The following is an 18,830-nucleotide window of genomic DNA, read 5'->3' as shown; positions in this document are numbered from 1 at the left end:
AAAAGAAACAGTTCAGAAGGAGCAGGAGGCAGTGGGGTGAAGCCCGAGGAGAGTTCTCTGTCTCTGTGGGATGGTGAACATCACCGGCAGCTTCAGGGTTTCTCCTGTGGTCACTGGTGTGAAGAGAAGGGACTCGTCCTGGCTCAAAACGGGGTGTTTGGCCCAGCCGAGGAGGTGGCTGGCAGCGGTGGGGGCTGGCTGCCGGGCTTGGGGGTGGCCCTCTTCAGCCTGGCAGTGGTGGAGGGGAGCTGGGACTCCCTGGCGGCGGTGACCCCCCCTTAAACAACACATAGAAGGTGGATTGGGATGTAAACATAACCTTTTATTTTTCCCCTTGCTATTACCCACCAGCTGTGTCGCTCCCTTGGCTTTGCTAGGGGCTGCTTTGGGTTTTAATTTCGATTGCTAATCTTGTGCTTCGTGGTGGGGAGCCCTCCCTCCGCAGCCCCCCCAATCCCTCCTGACCCTCGCTGACAGCAGCCTTGTACCCGTGTTAAACAACCAAGTCCTCGGATGCGTCGACTCAGAAAATCAAGGGCAGGTTGCTGGAGTGGTGAGGGGGCTGCTGCCTGTGGCCAGTGCTAGCCATTAGCAGGTCGCTTTGCCCACATTTTCCACCGGCCGAGCTCGGTGGGTTTCCATCTTACTCTCCTTCTTGGTGGCCAGGGTCATTCCCAGGGATGAGGCTGATCCCAATGCAGAGCTGGGATTTTTCTGACTCAAGCATTTTTTATTTTTTTTTTTTTAAATAGCTCTGGCCCAACAGTGATTTAATGATCTTGTTCTAAAATTCAGGGGGTTTTGGCTTTGTTTCAAGCGTTCGCTATTTCAGAACTAATAGTCAAATGAAACATTAAGTTCACAGCAAAACATTTTAAGGCTTTTTTTTCCTTAATGCCTTCAGCAAACAGAAAAATGACTTAATCTCGTGGCTGTGCCCTGATGTCCAATCTGCCTTTGGTAGTGCTATATCTGGACAAATGTACATGGCAATACATTCCTTTTTTTTTTTTCCTTTTCTTTTTTTTTTCCCCCCTCACCGATTTCAGAGTCAGCAGGAAAATAGTCCTGACTTCAGCTGTACTCTTCCAGCATTAGCATCTTGCAAGGACCTGACCCGAGCCGCTGGAGGTGTGCAGGTTGCTGCTGCGACTGCCCCTGTGCTCGCTGGTGGCTGCGTCTCAGCCTGTCTCCTGGTTTTCAAGGGTTCCTGTGGGAAAGGAGGGCTCTGTAACGCTGGAGCGCCGGGTTCAAACCGCTCCGAGGCAGTCTGAGTCTAGCCTGGAGCAGAGCTAAACCTGAGGTTGAGGAGCCCAGTGGTCCAGCGCTGCCCTCACTGATGTTCTCCATCCTCCTCTGAGCCCTGGTGTTGGTGGGGGGGCTGAGGTTTGACCTCTCCCGCGAGTCCCCAGGCTATCGTGAGCGTGATGGTGGTGGTACCTTGGATCAGGTGAGCTCTGCCTGGGTGGTGAGCCATCATCTCCTGGGGCTGGGAGAGCAGGATGAAGCAATCCTGGAATAATAGAAGCATAGAATGGTTTGGGTTGGAAGGGACTTAAAGCCCATCAAGTGCCACCCCCTGCCCTGGGCAGGGACACCTCCCACCAGCCCAGGTTGCTCCAAGCCCCGTCCAACCTGGCCTTGAACCCCTCCAGGGATGGGGCAGCCACAGCTTCTCTGGGCAACCTGGGCCAGGGGCTCACCGCCCTCACAGCAAACAATTTCTTCCTCAGATCCAATCTAAATCTCCCCTCTTCCAGTTTAAAACCGTTCCCCCTTGTCCCACGGCTCCCCTCCCTGATCCAGAGTCCCTCCCCAGCTTTCCTGGAGCCCCTTGAGGGACTGGAAGGGGCTGGAAGGTCTCCCCGGAGCCTTCTCTTCTCCAGGCTGAACCCCCCCAGCTCTCTCAGCCTGTCCCCACAGCAGAGGGGCTCCTCTCTGCTCAGCATTTGCCTTGTTTTAAGGAAATTAAAATAAGCTATTTCAGGTAGCTGCTCCTCTCTGGAAGATGCTTGCCCTTGGAAAAAAAACAAAACCCAGCCTGGAGTACAGTGCTTTTTAGACAGCAAATAATTGGTGGGACAAGGCCATTTTTTGGGAGCTTGAGGCCAGTGTTGTACCTGCTCCGCACCCTCCATCAGGACTGGGGCTCTCCAGAGCAGCTTGAGTATTCCTGCCAGGTTCCCCGAGTAGGGCTGGAAACCAAAAATGCCTCCAATGCACACAAACTAATTACCGTCGCCTGCCCCTGGAGAGCGCGTGTGATTTGAGCTGCGAGTCCTGTATCTTGATGGTTCCCCGGGAAAGGAACAAAAACAGGCTTGTACCCGCGGTCCCCGCGGACCCGGGGAGATGTGTGACTCGGGCTTGATTGCATTTCTCTGTCTGCCGCCGCGATATTAAAAACATTTAATAAACACGTTCGGAGTGCAGATTGATGCGCCTGTGCCAGGCTGGCTTTGGGACCGCAGCGATGAAGTTCGCCGGGAAAGGTGATTTTTTGCTGCAGCCCCGGCATCGCCTGGTCCTGGCCGTGAGCTGGGCTAACACTGGCAATCACCAGTTTCCCAAGGGGATGATTTCCTGGACCTTAATGGTAAGGCTGGCCAGGAGGAGATCGGGCTGTCCCGTAGCAAACTTCCCAGCATCAATGCTTCTGCGCCCTTATATATATTTTTTCATTTTTTCATTTTTTTTCCCCTTCAGAGTGGGGCTGTGTCGATCTGCCTGTCTCCTGCTTCACAAAGGTGGTGTTTTGCAGTTTAGTGGGTTTCTTTTTTCCGCCGTCTTTGCGATCAGAAGTGACAAAAGCCTCCCCCTGGCACCCGACAACCTTCCCACTGAAATGCAAACACCCTGGGAAGGTTTGGGCTTGAGCAAAGCATGCCCTTCTGATGGAGACCCATTAGCTGCTGCTTTTTCTTTCCTCCCTCCTCTCTTCCTTGCTAGAATAAAGTAGTTTGCATCATTTTTCCCCTTGTTTCAGCCAACAAAACATGTTTGTTTCTCCTTAATTACCTGGGTGTCAATGGGGTGCTTCATCACTGTCTCTCCTCAGCCGGTTCCTTTTCATTTCAATATGTAGCAGATAATCAGAAGCCTCAATTGCAAATCCTGCAAAATCCTCCAGACTTGAAACTGGAAAATAACCCAAAAATGACCTTGAGATGACTTTCCACGTCCGTGGAAATTAAAATTAACTGGACTGATTTGACTGGCCTGAGGGGAAGAAGGTATTTATAAAAAAAAAAATAAAAATAAGAAAAGATGACAAATGAGCCGGGAAAGTTTCGAGTGTCTCAGGTGAACGGGAACATTAGAATGTGTATTAGTTATAAATGCTCTGGCGCAGGGTGCCTGAAATGGTTATATGGAAAATAACCTGTGTGGCGGCACGAGGAGCGCGCGCGGGACGGGCAGGGCTGCGGCGGGAGCTGGAGCGGAGCAGGAGCTTGCCGGGGAGCTCAGCTGGGTTGGCTCGCTCTGGGGCGCTTCACCGGGGGCGTGAAGATTCATTTCGGTGGTTTTGGCACCTCTGCCCCAGCTCGACCCTCACTTTTGCTGTGTATTGCAAACGGCGGGGGAACGGTGCGGGGCTGATGCAGAGTGAGGGGACGTGGCGTACGGGCATCTGTGTTCTGGTAGCTGTGAAACGCAAAATGGCTCGCGCAAGGTCGCGTGGGCTTTGTCCTCGTGGAGGACGAGCTTCAGTCCAGATTCCCCTGAGCTGCCACTGCTGTATCTCTGTGGGGCTTTTTCCGTATGGACAAAGAAGCCGGAGCTGATGGACACAGGACAGAAGGTGGCTGGAGGTGTGCATGGGGTTGATCCTCTTGGGATTTCTCAGGCCCTGGGCTTTTGCTTCAAGCAACCACGTTCCCAGGGCAGTCACACACTGCTGTGACATCATGAAATGTCACCCTTGCCCTCATGTCAAGGGGACGCGTGTCCCATGTCAGCCCAGTGGAATAGCTGTCATCTTCTATCTACTGCTTGAGTGTGCTCCTTGTCTTAGCTGATACCTGGGGAGGTGAGAAGAGACTAGATGAAGGCAAAGCGGCCAAAAGCACGGTGTCGGGAGCGGGGAAGGTGGTGTGTTGACTTGAAGGAACATATCATCTCATTGACTGTGAAGGTGCGTTGGGGTTATGTAGCAACCCGCATAAGGGGCTGGAGCCCCTCTGCTGTGGGGACAGGCTGAGAGAGCTGGGGGGGTTCAGCCTGGAGAAGAGAAGGCTCCGGGGAGACCTTAGAGCCCCTTCCAGTCCCTCAAGGGGCTCCAGGAAAGCTGGGGAGGGACTCTGGATCAGGGAGGGGAGCCGTGGGACAAGGGGGAATGGTTTTAAACTGGAAGAGGGGAGATTTAGATTGGATATCAGGAAGAAATTCTTTGCTGTGAGGGTGGTGAGCCCCTGGCCCGGGTTGCCCAGAGAAGCTGTGGCTGCCCCATCCCTGGAGGGGTTCAAGGCCAGGTTGGATGGGGCTTGGAGCAACCTGGGCTGGTGGGAGGTGTCCCTGCCCAGGGCAGGGGGTGGCACTGGATGGGCTTTAAGGTCCCTTCCAACTCTAACCACTCTATGATTCCACAATTCCCCATTCCCCTTGCACTGCTCAGAGAAGAAGAGGTAGAAGTGTCGGGAATGAAGAAATGCGAGAGCGGCTTGGTGAGCATATGAGAGCCAGCCAAGGTTAACCCACCAGAGAAGGCAAGTGACCTGGGTGCAAGTATGAACTGTCACCCAGCCCAGCGCAGGGTGCTTGTGTGGAGGTTCTCAGGGTTGCGTGTTGGAGGTTGGTCCCCATCTGGAGCTGCTGGAGAGGGAGCCCCTTGTGCTGTAGCATGAAGGGTCCGTGCTCTGCGATGGTCCAGTCTGTTTTTTGGTCTCCACGACTGCTTTGTGTTTGCCTATGGACTCGTTTGTCATTTGTAAGGTTGGGCAGCAGCATTATCTTGACAAGAGAGAGAGATTTAGAGCTCTGTAATCCATGCTTGTCCATCCTAATTACTTCCCTTATCAGCCTTCAGGAGAGTAACTTTACAGTGGTAATTAGTCTCTGCAGTCCCACCCTATCTTAATAATTAACACAGAGTTAGAATGGGAGGGGAGAATCTCTGTTTGGGGCTGAAAAGGTCCTTCTGGGGGGAGAGCGGCATAGATTTCTTAAGCAAGCAAATGAAGCCTGGAGAGGACAGCCATGGGGATGGCAGGGGGAGGCTGTGCGCCGAGGACCTGCGGGATGGCAACAACGCGTATCAAGCAAAGCGAGCCAAAATTGTGTTTGTATAGTGTGAGTTTGGATGTTTTATTAAAGGAAGCGCTTGGCAGGCGCCGGTGATGCGGTATCGGAGTGGTGAGCATCTGCGGTTTGCATGGGCTTCACCTGGAGCTGCGAACATCCAGCTCTGCTGAAAATGAGCCCATTCATCATCTCTAGCGTTTAAGACACAGCACAAAAAGGGCAGTTTGACCTAATACTGCCCTATAGCAGCTGCAATTACTGGAGTATAATTCATTTCAAATGGATCCAGAGATTTCTTTCCATTAACATCCAGAGTAAAAAAACCAGCGAGTGGGCAGGATTCGCAGGCCAGGCGGTGATTGTCCCGACGGTCATCGCGGGCAGGAGATAAGTTGCATTTTGTGGAGGCAAAGGGCAGGATTGGACCTAGCAGGACACCTGCATCCTTCTCTGGGGAAACACTGGTTTTCATTTCTGGTGTTTAAATGAGGATCTTAACCCTGAGTACAGGTAGCAATATCGCGTGTGATGGGATGATCAAGGGCAGCCATGGTGGCAAATCTCTTGCAGGAGAACTTGATTCTCAGCTTTTCCCAAGGAGAAGGGCTTTAGTTCAAAGAACTCAAATCTCTTTAGGGCAGTGTGTTGGTTTTGGTTATCATAGAATCACAGAACGGTTTGGGTTGGAAGGGACCTTAAAGACCATCTCATTCCACCCACTGCCCTGGGCAGGGACACCTCCCACCAGCCCAGGTTGCTCCAAGCCCCGTCCAACCTGGCCTTGAACCCCTCCAGGGATGGGGCAGCCACAGCTTCTCTGGGCAACCTGGGCCAGGGGCTCACTGCCCTCACAGCAAAGAATTTCTTCCTGATATCCAACCTAAATCTCCCCTCTTTCAGTTTGAAACCGTTCCCCCTTGTCCTATCGCTACACTCCCTGATAAGGCTATGTCCTTTTTCAGGAGACCCACGGAAGAAGTTTGCAGGAGAGGGAAAAGTGGGGCCCAGGAAGGTACTCCCTCCTCATCAATTTGAGGACGCATTGCCGGAGCAGGTTGCACAGGGGCTTGGGTGTTGGTTTGGACACTCAGTGCTGCCTCAACTTGAAGATCTGGCGGTGTGTATCGAGTTTGGTGGTTCTTTGAAATCAGTTAAGTCTCAGTTCAGTCTTGTTTTGTGCTTCTTGGAAGAAAGCCGCTAGTCAGCCAGGTGGATCCGAGCAGCAGAAAGTGCTTTTGCATGCTGTGCCAGTTCTGGGGATGGATGCAGCTGGGCCACCGGTGCTCCAGAGCTGACCTCTGTCTCCGAGGAGGCTGCGAGTAAATATACATAAATGAAGAGATGGAATTGAAATCTTTTTTTAGGCTACTCCTTTAATTTTCAGACATCTTCTATCTGACCTGGCTCTGGGGGAAAAAAAAAAAAAATCTTGGCTATTATTTACAAGCCCCAAAGGCTCATACTAATAGGTTGTTTTAGAGCTGGCAGTTATACCTTCCAGACAGCATCTGCAAAACTACCTGAAGGCAAGATCCTGCCACCAGCTTCTCAGTATCTCCATTCTCGCTGTTTTTTCCTATCCCTGCTCCCGGTCTGTTCCCTTGTGCTGGAGCACCCAAGAAGACCTGCTTCTGCCAGGTCAGCCCACCTGGGTCAACCATCGGACATGGCCAAGAGGGTCTCAGGTCCTGGTTCTGCCCGGGTTTTCAAGTAGAGGTGCAGGGATATGGAGGGGGTCTGAAGAGCTTCCCTCCCCTTCCCTTGGAAGATGTATTTCCCTCAGCTTTTTCCAAGATGAATTCAGTCCCCACCATGCGAGTGGTGCCAGGCAGGTGTCAGGCTCTGATGGATGGGCAGAGACACTAAGGAGTTGGGTAAGGATCCCTCTTGGTCGTGCCCCTTGGCTCCTTGCCCTGCTCCCGTGCTGGGGACATGGTGCCTCTGCGGTCCGCGTTTCTCCTCCATCATCATTGCGCTAAACTGAAGAGACAGCTCCATTCAATAATTCATAACCTCACGTAGTCTTTGTAATATTTAAAGGAGGGGAAAAAAACCCACCTTTGGTTTGTCCTTCCTCCGGGCTGGAGGTAGAGGAGCAGAAGTGACGGAGGCCATTGGGTTCCTTGGGCTGGATGCAGTGGTGGATAGAAATGCCTCCGTGCAGCCAGATGCAGAAGACCTTCGGAGTGTCAGTGACGCAGGACAGGCAAAAGCCCTCTGAAGGTGTGAGCGCTGTGTTGGAGAAGGCTTTGCGAGCGACCTGTGCGGGGGCCAGAGAGAAAGTGCCGGTGAAGATTTTACCTTTTTGTTTGGTTTTGAGCATGTTGAAGTGATTCTCATGCTCAAGTCTGGCTTTCAAATGGGGTTTGGTCATTCAGGAGCTGGGATGTTACTGAAAACCAGCAAAACTGGCTCTTAAGCAATTTCCCGATGAGTTTTTGAACAGTTCCCTTCCTGTTCGTGTGACTTGGCCTCATGCAGTGACTGTGTAAACTATCCTGCTTCCTTTGGCTCTAAGGTGAGATGCTGGATTCATCCCCCACCTACCCCCCGGCTTATTTTCATTCTTGTCTGAAATCTGAGTAGAGGGTGCCGTGTAAGTCCAAAGTATTTGATTGTTTAGAAGTCACTGGAGTATCTTGTGTTCATTATTTTAACAATTGGAGAGAGGGTTTTATTTTCTCCAGCATCATAAACACAATCTTCAGTGTGTTTTATGAAAACAATAAAGCTAAACTCTAATAACCACACATTTTCCTTGCTTTATGTGCACACATCCTTGGGGAGCAGGGCCTCAAGGACTCATCTTGCTCTGCTTTTAACAGAGTTTTAATGTGCTCAAGTTGGTAAGTGGTGGAGAGCTAGATTATGAATTTGCTTTGGTACCTAAAGGAATTTTCTTTGCCTTTAAAAATGCTCAAGGTGAGCAAAAAAGGCACCTCTGGAAGAGAAAGCCGGTGACGCGATGTGGAGATTTTAGCGCTGCGATCCGAAAAATCAGACTTCATTTAAATGCTGTATGTTCCAAACTCCTCTGTACGAGGACTAATTAGCTTTCTTGCATCTCATTCCTGTCCTGTGAATAATACTGTTTTCTTTTAGAAGAGATCTGAGGCTCTCAGAGGCAATTTATAAAGGAGGATGCTCTGCTACAGACGGAGAACCAAAGCAGGGAGATGAAGGGACGCGGTTCCTAAAGTATTTAGCCACCTAATGGATTTTTTATTTTTGAGTGCAGAAGTAGGTTAGGGCCTGCGCTTCGTCTGTGGTAGTGATTTTTTTGATTGAGAACTCACTTAACGAGATAGTTTTCATCCAGAAGTGTTGAGAAATCCAAAATACCATGGAAATGCTCCAGTTTCGAATGCTTTTTTTTTTTCTCCCAGTGGTGAGGGGGGGGAAAATCCCATCTTTTATCATTCCTTTGAAGAAGAGCGTGTGACCAGATGGGGAGGTGTCCGTGTGTGCTGTAGTCACCCTGGGACAGCGAGTGGCCATGGCCTTGGCCAGGTCATGGCTGGTGCTCGTCTTTCACCTCTTGGTCGCAACCTACATTCAATGTTTCTGGAAGGGATAAACGGAGAGGTTATTTTCCCTTCTCCCTCATGGGGAAACTTCCAAATTGTCTGGTTTTTTTCTACCACAGAGCAGAATAAGGTTTGAAACCTCAGAAGAGCCGCTGGAATCCTACCTTCTCTATTTGTTTGATTTGAGTGTGGTCCAAGTTGGACACGCAGGCTGTGTCCCTACCTGCCAAAAGTCCCAAGAGGGCCAAGCAGATTCAGAAATATCTTCTATATTTATGAATTTCTCTGGGGTGAGTGGCAGAGCCAAGGGTTGAACAGAGGGTGAGGGTTCTTCAGTCTCTGCCCATTGTGGCAGAGGTGGGCACCATAAAAGGTCATAGAATAGTTAGGGTTGGAAGGAGCCTTTGAAGACCATCTAGTCCAACCTCCCTGCAGGGACATCTTCAGGTTGCTCAGAGCCCCGACCAACCTGACCTTGAACGTTACCAGGGATGGGGAATGTCCCACCTCTCTGGGCAACCACCCAGGGTTGCACCACCCTCAGCATAAAAAATTGCTTCCTTATGTCTAGTCTAAATCTTCCCTCTTTTAGTTTAATCTCCAGGCTGCGCTTACGGCCTTGCAAGCACCATGTCCCAGCAGCAGGACCCCGAAGCGTGGGGCATCAGGAGGGACGATCTATGTCTGTAGATCCCATAGCCTCAACAGCAAAGGGCTGGAGCCCCGAAGGATGGTGGACCTGTGTGCCCAGCGCCCAAACGATACTGGGGGGGTGGAAAGTTGTAAGGGAGAGGAAGTGAAAGGTGCTGTTGCTGCTGAGATGCAGAAGATGGTGTGTAGGTGCAGGCACGTGCCTCGCTTCTTGGGAGAGGAGAGCTTTGAGCCATCGCTGCGTATGGACAGGCTACGGGCCCCGTGATTGTGGTCCTGGGCAGCAGGAATTAATTAGTGTGGGCTTTAACGCAGCGGCGCTGCTCAGCACCATTGCCTTTTCAAGCTAACGTGGAGTTCTCATGTCCAAAGTCCTTTGATGCTTGTCTGAGAGTATCAGGGCTCTCTGGTTTCCAAAAGGAGCTCAGGAGCTCTCCGCAGAAGAGTGATAAATGTGTTTAATTTTTGCAGAGCTTGTAGCCTGGTTTTATCCCAGGATCCGTCTCTTGAGGTTTTATTAGCTGATGGTGTCTGTAGGAAAAAGTCAAAGCGACTAGACAGGAACAGCCGTGGAATTGATGTAGGAAGCAAGAGCATGTTTTGGAGATAATGTTTCTCATTCTCGCCGTTGCTACGTGCTGAGTTTAGGCAGTGCATTTCCAGTTTTTGCCGTAGTTTTACAGCTGGTGCCTGCCAAAAAAATCCCCCTGCCGGCCTCCCGCTTAGGTGGGGAGCGCGTTGCACGCTCTGATTGTGCTGGGCCCCCTGCGCTGGTCCGTGGGAGAGTCCCTGCTGGGATGGAGCACAGGGACCGGCGACAAGCCAGGTGACAAACGCCCTCCTCCCTTGCGTGTGGCTCTGAGAAGCCTCGCGCAGAAGAAGACTCGGCTTGGCTTGGCTTGCTGAAAGCGGCGGGTGGCAGGAGGGGTGTGCTGGCGTGGGGCGATGATCACCCTGCCTTTGGATCTGGGCGAGAGACAATTTGCAAACATGTGTTGATGCATTCCCGTAGGAAGCCAGGCACTAAATCATCACCTTGCAGCTTGCATGCAGATTCATCCAGGGAACCTATTTAATTAGGGGATAAATTTAGAAATCAATTATTATTTGCAGAAACAGTTTCTTTCCCTCTAATGAGGCTGCAAGGATCCATCCCCCTCTGCCTCTCTCCCATGACCTTTGTGTATGTGGATCAAGGGTGGGAATGCTCCGTGTCTCCTCTTCCTTGGTGTAGGTGGCCCTTTTTGGGCAGCTGCCATGCAGCTTTCCCTGAGACTCTATTAGGAGAGCAAATGGGGGTGCTACCGTGAAACCATGCTGCTTTTGGATCTAATGGTGTGGTAATGATGGGGGCACCGGGTCCGCTGGTAATGGGGACGTGGATTAGCCTTTCCTAATGGGGTGCAGTGATGGGAATGATTGGGAATGATGGGAATGCAATCTGAACTTGATGGGAAGGGGAAAATAGGGATGAAGGTCTGGAACGGGGTGGTAGCCCCATTGCTATGATGGGTGGGAAGGGTGGGGGGGGGCAGGAAGAGCCTCATGAAACATTTCCACCTTTGGGGAACACCAGGCAACCTGGTTGGGGAAGGAATTGGGACCATATGGGGTGGTGTGGGGTGACGGTAAGTTGTCAAGGGTTCTGCAGGGCTGCAGTGACGGCAAAGCTGGCCCTCCTCTGCCTGTTTGGAAAGATGTGGCACCGGGGGGCTCGTGCTGCCACCAGAGCTGGAGGAACTTCTGGGCAACCACAGCGGAGACCTGCCTGTGCCTGGCTCAGGCTGGCATCCACGCGGCATCGCATCCCGGCACCGTCTCAGGCATGTCCCTGTCCCTCGCACAAGGGCTGGCACCCCCCGCACGGTAACGGGGCGGTTGGGACCCCTGGCAGGGTTTTCTAGCGCCCCAGGATCGCTCTCTATTTCAGCAGGTGAAATACTTAGTGCAAGACGTGGCGTTGCCTGCGCCTGCACCTGCTCTGCTGGGGAAAGGGACCCTGCTTGTGCCACGCCGGGGTGGTGATGGCGTTTGAGAGGGCATTGCTGCTTCGGGCTTTGGTCTCTGCCACTTTGTCGCTTCTAATCTCTGACAAATAGTTTAGCTTCTCTTTTGCCTTACCCACTTTTAAATGGGGAAAAAATATTTTGCCCACAGGCTCCGAGAAGCTTTAATAAATGCCGTTGCTTTTATTATTCTGGATTTTAATGTCTCCTCATCTTAGGGATGCCACTTTCTGAGCCCTCCAGCGACTTCTCTGTGCTCTTAGATCAGCTGCTTTGAGTCCGGTTCATTTCGGTGTGAGTCAGTCCAGAGAGAGGTGAGGATTTGCACAGCTACGTCTCAATAAACCTCTTTGCTTCTGGCAGCCTGATGCTTTGCAGCCTCCCACCGCAGCCCTTTGCTGAGGCTGCCGGGGGGGGGGTCTGTCCTGCTTGAAGCAGGGGGTCTGGCACCCCGGGATGGCATCCTTGGGGAGCTGCAGGCTGCCCTTGCTGTGCTTCTCTCCTTTCCTGCAGAAACCCAGTGGACCTTGGTCAACGGGAGGCTGTCGGTGTGTCCCGGGCTGATGGCATCCCTCTGGGTGCGTGTAGGTCATCCCTGGGTTAAGGTGTAATACTGCACTCTCAGAGAGAAGTGATTTTTCTGTGAGGTTGCAAGAACTTGTTTCTTTGAGCAAGAGCTGAATTTGGGGTTTGTGAGTAGCCAAGGCAGAACTTGGGTACTTGGGTGCTTGGGTGGTACCTTGGGTACCGGGGAGGCTTTGGGGAACTGGAGGCTTTCCAGGGAACGAGGGCTCAGCAGCCCCTCACGGAGAAAAGTTAAGACCCTTAATCCTTTTTAACCATTGCCTTGACAGCGAGAGAAGGGACACTTTTAGGGTAGGAGCCCTGTCATGGTGCACGTGAAGGGGCTTCAGCCAATGTTCATTTCTGGTCACTGATATTTTTGTCCTGTTGGGCAAGGGTACGCCCAGAATTTTCGGGCTACTTGGCTTTGATGCACCCACCTGGTTCCCCAGGTGACACGTAGGCTGAAGAACCCAAGTTATTATCCACTACCTACTTTTTCCCTGAAAATGCCCAGCCAGCAGCCAGCCCTTCTCCTTGGCAAAGGACGTCCATCTCTCAGGAGGTGGAACCATCCTAGTGTTTGTCTCTCTAGAAGGCGGCGAGACCTCGTCTCTTCTTTCCCGCTTTCTTCTCCTCCTTTCCCCATCCCACCCTGGTCCATGGGGAGTTTCTACTGGAACCCCCCCAGTGCTCAGGAGTTTATTGGGAGCAGAGGTCCGTGGAGGAACCGTGCTAGAAAAAATTACTTGGCTTCACAGTTTGAGCAGTGCCCTGAGCTATCAAACTACCTGATCATTTTAAGAGCTATGTTTCCCAAAGAGACACATTTAAAAATGCATAGAGGTTATAAAGCACTTGGCTAGTTTTAATCGAGCTCTGAGTGATGCTCGCCCCTCGAGGCCGGCGCCATTCGCGCGCTCCCCGGCGTATACGCTGTGCAGAACGGCGGATGCTGTAAAGCCAACGTGGCGCTGTGCTTTGTTGTGAAGTCTGCCTGGCTTTGCAGTGCTCTTCAAGACACCCGAATAGGTCATGTTGCCCTTCTGCCCCTGCCGCAGCTTGCAGGGAAGAGAAGCGCGGTCCCCGCTGCCCGGGCTGTCCCCTCGCCTGTGTGACAGCCCCCTCGGGGCTGCCCCCTGGCCTGGTCCGCTCTCAGCTCACGGCTCCAGAAGCTCAGAGCCAAAGAAGAAGTTGCCAGTCGCTGCTGTCACCCACGCAGGGAGGAGGTTGACAGTAGGGGTAGTATTCCAAAAATTGTATATTTTCTCTTTGCACAAGACGTATCTAGTGCCATAACGACTCCTGCTCCGCTGCCATGGCTTGTGTTCGCGGTGCTGCTGGCTCTCCTGGAAATAGGCGTCCCCACCCCAGCCTCACTGGGGTGTTGGGGCCAGGGAAGCGGGAGGGATGCTGGGGCTGGCTCAGCACCTTCTCCCTTTTGCTGTGGGATTTGGGTTAAAATATCGGCAGAACCCACCCGACCCCATCTCCCTGTGCCAGCGTGTGCCGTCTGGTCGGGGACCGCGTGCTGCCACTGCAGGTGATACACGGTGCTTGCCATCGCCTTGCTGGTGCCTTGTCATTGCCTGGCTGGTGCTTTGCCGTCGTCTTGCCCTTGCCTTGCCATCACCATGCCATCACCTTGCCCATGCCTTGCCCGTGCCTTGCCCGCCCGCTCAGCTGCCTCCCTTGTTCTCCCTCCACTGCCGTGAAAAAATCAAGCGAGTGGTTATCGCAGGCAGCAGCTCTTGCTCAGTAGCCTCCGGTTGTGTCGTTAGACACTTCAGATCCGTTCAGGCTCCATGCGAAGCCCCGTTGTCACCATGCAGGCAGCGATCTGCAGCGGCGGGCGATGGCAATCCAAGCACCGGCACCTCAGCTTAGCTGGGCTGCGCCTGGGCTTGAAGATTAATTAGGGATTTTTTTCTTGCCCACGTGCAGTGGGAATAGACCCTCTAATGCCTGTAGTCGTCCTGCAGGGGCCAAGCTGGGGTTTTGCGGGGCTGGGGCAGTGATGGAAAGATGTCCTGTGTGGCAGTGGGTGCGGGATGGCACCTGGAGCAGGACAGAGCAGGTCGCTGCAGGGCTCGGGGCTGAGCAGAGCTGCCTGCCCTGATGCGGCAGATCTGCCACTCCCCTGCTCAGCGCTCAGTTTCGTGAGCCAGGACAATCCCTACTGTCTTCATAAAAACCTGTCTCATTTAATCCATCCTTAACACTGCGACAGGCCAGGGCTGGCAGCGTCGTGTGCCTGTTACCTGCAGAAAAGCTTCCTCATCAAAGACATTGATTTCTTCAACAAGAAGTAATAGTTGGACCATCAAAAACTGGTGCTTGTGATTTTCAAATAGACTTTTTCCCCCCATTTATCAGCTCTGTCTCTTGTTAATTTTGAGGATCTGGAGTAAGTGGGGAACAGAAGACGATGGCAGCTTTCCTCGTGAATTCCTACAGCCGCAACTATCATGGGCCGGCAGCTCTTTCTCCTGTGACGAGAGGGGAGACTTGGCTCTTCCTTCTTCCTTGCACCTTCAGGTGCTCTTCCCGAAGTGAACCCTGTGCCTCTTTTGGGTGAGCCGGGAGCCTGGAGGGAAGGGGCAAGACTTGAGCTTTTCAGTAAAACCCCAAAACACCTCCTGAGCAAACTCCTGTGCCCAAATTGAGGGCTGGGGACGGAGGAAGGGGAGGTGGCTGCGAAACAAAATCTGCGCATCAGGGCACCGCATTCACAGAATCCCAGAATCACAGAATGGTGGGGTTGGCAGGGCCCTCTGGAGATCACCCAGTCCCACCCCCGGCCAGAGCAGGGTCACCCAGAGCAGGTGGCACAGGAACGCGTCCAGGCGGGTTTGGAATGTCTCCAGAGACGGAGACTCCCCCACCTCTCTGGGCAGCCTGTGCCAGGGCTCTGCCACCCTCACAGCAAAGAAGTTCCTCCTCATGTTGAGGTGGAGCTTCCTATGCTCAAGTTTGTGCCCGTTACCCCTTGTCGTGTCCCTGGGCACCACTGAAAAGAGCCTGGCCCCATCCTCCTGACACCCACCTTTCAGTATTTATAAGCGTTGATAAGATCCCCCCTCAGCCGTCTTTTTTCCAGACTGAAGAGACCCAAATCCCTCAGCCTTTTGGATGGTTCACACCCATCCCTCTTGCACGCCTGCCCCGTCATCTCTGCAGGACACACAGGAGGGGCTCTAATGCTTAAAGTCACTTTCCTTCGCCTTTTTTGTCGGTGGTACTGCATCAGCTGGGTGGATGGCACTGTGGAGGGGCTGCGGATGAGCCCCCCGGTGCTGCTCCAAGCCACGATGTCCGTGAGGACGCTGGACCCAGGAGCACCCAAGAGCACCCCCGGCTGCTCTGCCCCACACAGCGTTCCTCGTTCAGACCATGACGACCCGTTGTGTTGAGCTGCCGGTGAGTAATTTCTATAGGATTGGCTTTAACATGCAGGAGCGCCGGCTGCCTGCACGCAGTTGGCTTCCACCCCTGGTCAATGGGAGTCTCTGCTGACAAATAAAAATGGAATTGAATGGAAGGGAATTGAAAGTCAAAAGGGCCCTGTAATAATTTTAGAGCGCCTGAGGCGCCACGCTGAAGCCCTGGCATTATAAATAAGGGTAATGTACTGGAGACTGAATTGCAATCAAAGCAGCTGTACGAACGTGGAGCGGGCGCTGAGCTTCTCTAAGGTGCGTGGAGCCCGATTATGATCTGTACGCAGCGCGGGCAAATCAATATCCGCTCGCTGACGTATGTAGGGACCCTAAAGCCTGTGATTAGAAAGGCCGAAGGGACGTGGGGAGGGTGCAGAGGGCTCCAGAGCCAGGAGTGAGAGCTGCATGGGGAGCAGCCCGACCCTCCGCTCGTCTGGAAGCGTTGGCGGGGGCTGAGCGGTGGCAGGGGCTGTCTCTGTCCTCCCGGCTCAGCCCCGTCTCGTCTCTTGGACCATCTGTGTGCTGATGCAGTCTGCTGACCTCTTGCTGCATTTCACAATAATTACATCTACCTAAAATATTCTATTTTTAAAAAAAAACACCACCAAACCCCATGTTTATGAATAAGGTTGGTGAGAGAATGAGAAGAATCCCAGTGTCCTGGCTGACTTCGTTGTTCCCGACGATAACGGGAGTGAACCCAGTCCTGTCGCTGGGCCCATGGGTGTGACACCAGCTCACAGCGAATTGCCTGGGCTGTCCCAGCAGGGCTGGAGCCGAGTCCGGAGTCGGGCAGGGAAGCGTAAGGGTTGGCGTTGGTGCCTGCTGAAGCTGGGCAGATGCTGAGGGCCACCCTTGGGACAGCGGGTGCCGTCGCATGGCTCTGATGGCTCGATGGTGAAAAGCGGTGGCAGCGAGGAGAGCTCTCCTTGTGTTGGGACTCGCTGTCTGACTTCAAGTGCCGGTGGCTGAATTTACCGGCTCAACGCATTTATTCCCTTACATCCCCCTCAGCCACCCTGGGCTGTGTGTGTCCCGCTTCGTGCCAAGCGCAGGATGACAATCCCTTTTTCTGCAAAGGTGAGTGGGCCTGGGGAGAGCACCAGGCGAAGGGGTGCCACGTACCTCTGCCTTGGGGGTGCAGATGTGGACCTTGCTCCCACCAAATCACTGCTGGCGGTGAGAGTTTTACTGGTTAACGGGTGTAGGTCTTCAAGCCCACGAGCTGAGCTGCATGTGAGAGGCTTCCAGCTCTTCTAGAAACCAGGGGGTACTGGTGTTCATGAGGGAAGAGTTGCTGGGGTGCTTGGTGCCTCCTCGCTGTTGCCAGAAGCATCGACAAACTCAACCTGGGAATCACGCCTGCACGGGGCAGAGTCCGTGCAAAGCCCTTCTCAGCCTTTTCTGAAAAGTCTTCGGGAAGGAATTTTGGCCGGGGCCCTGGGAAGGTGGGCACACCACCTCCTCGTCGCGGCTTTCTGCGCTTGCTGGCGTGGCCCTGGGCAGCGCGGGATGGGGCTGTGCGCTGCCTGGGGCTGAAGGGCGGATGCCCTGGGGCTGCACTGAGGCACATTGTCGGCTCGCAGCGGTGACGGAGCAGGTGGTTGTGCTGGTGTTTCGTCTGTCACCTGCCCTGGATGGTGAGGTGGGGCCGGTGGGGCCATCCCTGGCGAGCACCGGTTCATCCTGGGATGGTGCTCTGCCCTGGGGTTGCCCTCACCCCTGTGCTCTCCAGCCTGGACGGGGCAAGAGGCAAGCTCCCATTTGAACTGGGGAGGCTTTCTTGAGTTTTGGGTTCCTGTTGAGGTTGGGATCCGCCCTCACCTTCTGTCACGCTGCTCTGATTGACAGGGACCCTTTGGTGGCAGCTCAGCCCTTATCACATCTTTGGGGCAGCTGGTCGCAGGAGCATGGCCAAAACCTGACTTCTCCTTCTTCTCCTTCCAGGCCGTTTGAGCGAAGCCTAAAACCAACCAAACCCACTTTACTGCAAATCCCCTCTGGCCCTGGGGCACCTGACATTTTGCCCGTCCAATGTCAGATGCGCGATGCTGCTGGCAGAGCGACGGAGATGCAGAGAGAGCATCCCAGCCTGCCCGCGGCGCTGGTGGGGTGCCCCATGGACCACCCCGAGACCAAGGCTCCCCGAAACCCTCCTCCATCCAGCAGCATCCCCGGCCACGCGCCGTGTCCCAGCAGACACCCACAGCGCCGAAGCCAACCCTGAAATGCCCTGTGGGTGCAGCCCTGTGTTCCTCCCAGACAGGGGCTTTGAAAGGAGATGATCAGAGGGAGCTTGTCATCTGTTTTTTTTTTTTTCCCCCTTCTTAAACTTCTGAGCTTCTCTATTACTTTTTATGCTCCGCAGCTGCGTTTGTGTGTTGCCCAAGGGAGTACTGCGGGGGGAGCAGGGGAATACATGTAGAAGGGAAGGAACACGTTAAAAAATGAGCAGAGGGGAAGGGGGAAAAAGAAAATAATAAATGAACTGAGCTAATGATCGGGATTTAAAAAAAACCAAACCACCGCATTGCCACCAAAAGACCCAAACCCTTAGAACTGTTAGGGCCTGTTTGACTGCGGAATAGTCCCCCGGGGAGCAGGGGGGAAGCCCCATTACTGGAGCCGTTTTGGAGCTAGTCTGCACAGAGAGCGATGATCTATTCTGCGGGGAGCAATCCTGCGCTGGCAAGGGCACTGGGGAGAGCTCGCTGTTTATGACTTTCTGCATAAATTTAGTTTATTAGCATAAGTGGTAGCTAGCACCGAAGAATCTATAAACTAACACTTTAGCGGAGGTTGGCGCCTCTGGAGAACATTAACTCCGAAGAGCCCCTGGACTAATCGCCGGAGAATTGGGGTTGCGGGATTAGGGGTGACGCACGGGCAAGAAGAGGACGGTGCCGTTGTCAGCGCTGGCTTTTTGTGCGAGGCCGGATGGTGTTTCTCAGCCCGCCGTAGAAAGGAAATATAATCGCTAGACAGATCTCCAGCTTTCCCCCTGCCAACGGCTTAAGGGTTGTGCAGGTGAGCTGAGGAAGTCTGGCTGCGGGCCCTGCTGGGGTGAAGGTGGTGGGGAGGGAAAAAGGCAGGAGGAGCCTGGATCTGCGCACTGGAAATGACTCACGGGCTTCCCGCTGGTCACACCAAGGATTTGGTCCTTAGCGCCAAGGTGTCCGGCGGGTCCCAGGGTCAGAGCAGCACCGGGGAGCGGGGAAGCACGAGGAGGGTTTGGTTATCGGGGGGTGGGGAACCACGCGGGGATGAACGGCCGGTAAGCAAAATGGCTTATTTTAATAATAACCTTCAAGAATTAAATAAAAACACAGTAATCACGGCAGATTAGCAAGAACAAGCCAATTAAATACACAACGGGCTTTGTAAAACGCCATGACAGATAA

At 53.4% G+C, this 18,830-nt stretch overlaps 1 protein-coding gene across 4 annotated transcripts in view; it reads left to right on the top strand.

Moving 5' to 3' along the window:
• Positions 1 to 18,830, top strand: part of ASTN2 (astrotactin 2) — a 377,208-nt gene that overhangs the window by 37,986 nt on the left and 320,392 nt on the right. The window lies entirely within an intron of this gene.

This window comes from Larus michahellis, chromosome 15 (genome assembly GCF_964199755.1).
Source record: "Larus michahellis chromosome 15, bLarMic1.1, whole genome shotgun sequence".
NCBI classification, from domain to species: Eukaryota; Metazoa; Chordata; class Aves; order Charadriiformes; family Laridae; genus Larus; species Larus michahellis.
The sequence above is the reverse complement of the archived record's forward strand: the minus strand, read 5'-3'. Positions and strand labels throughout refer to the sequence as shown.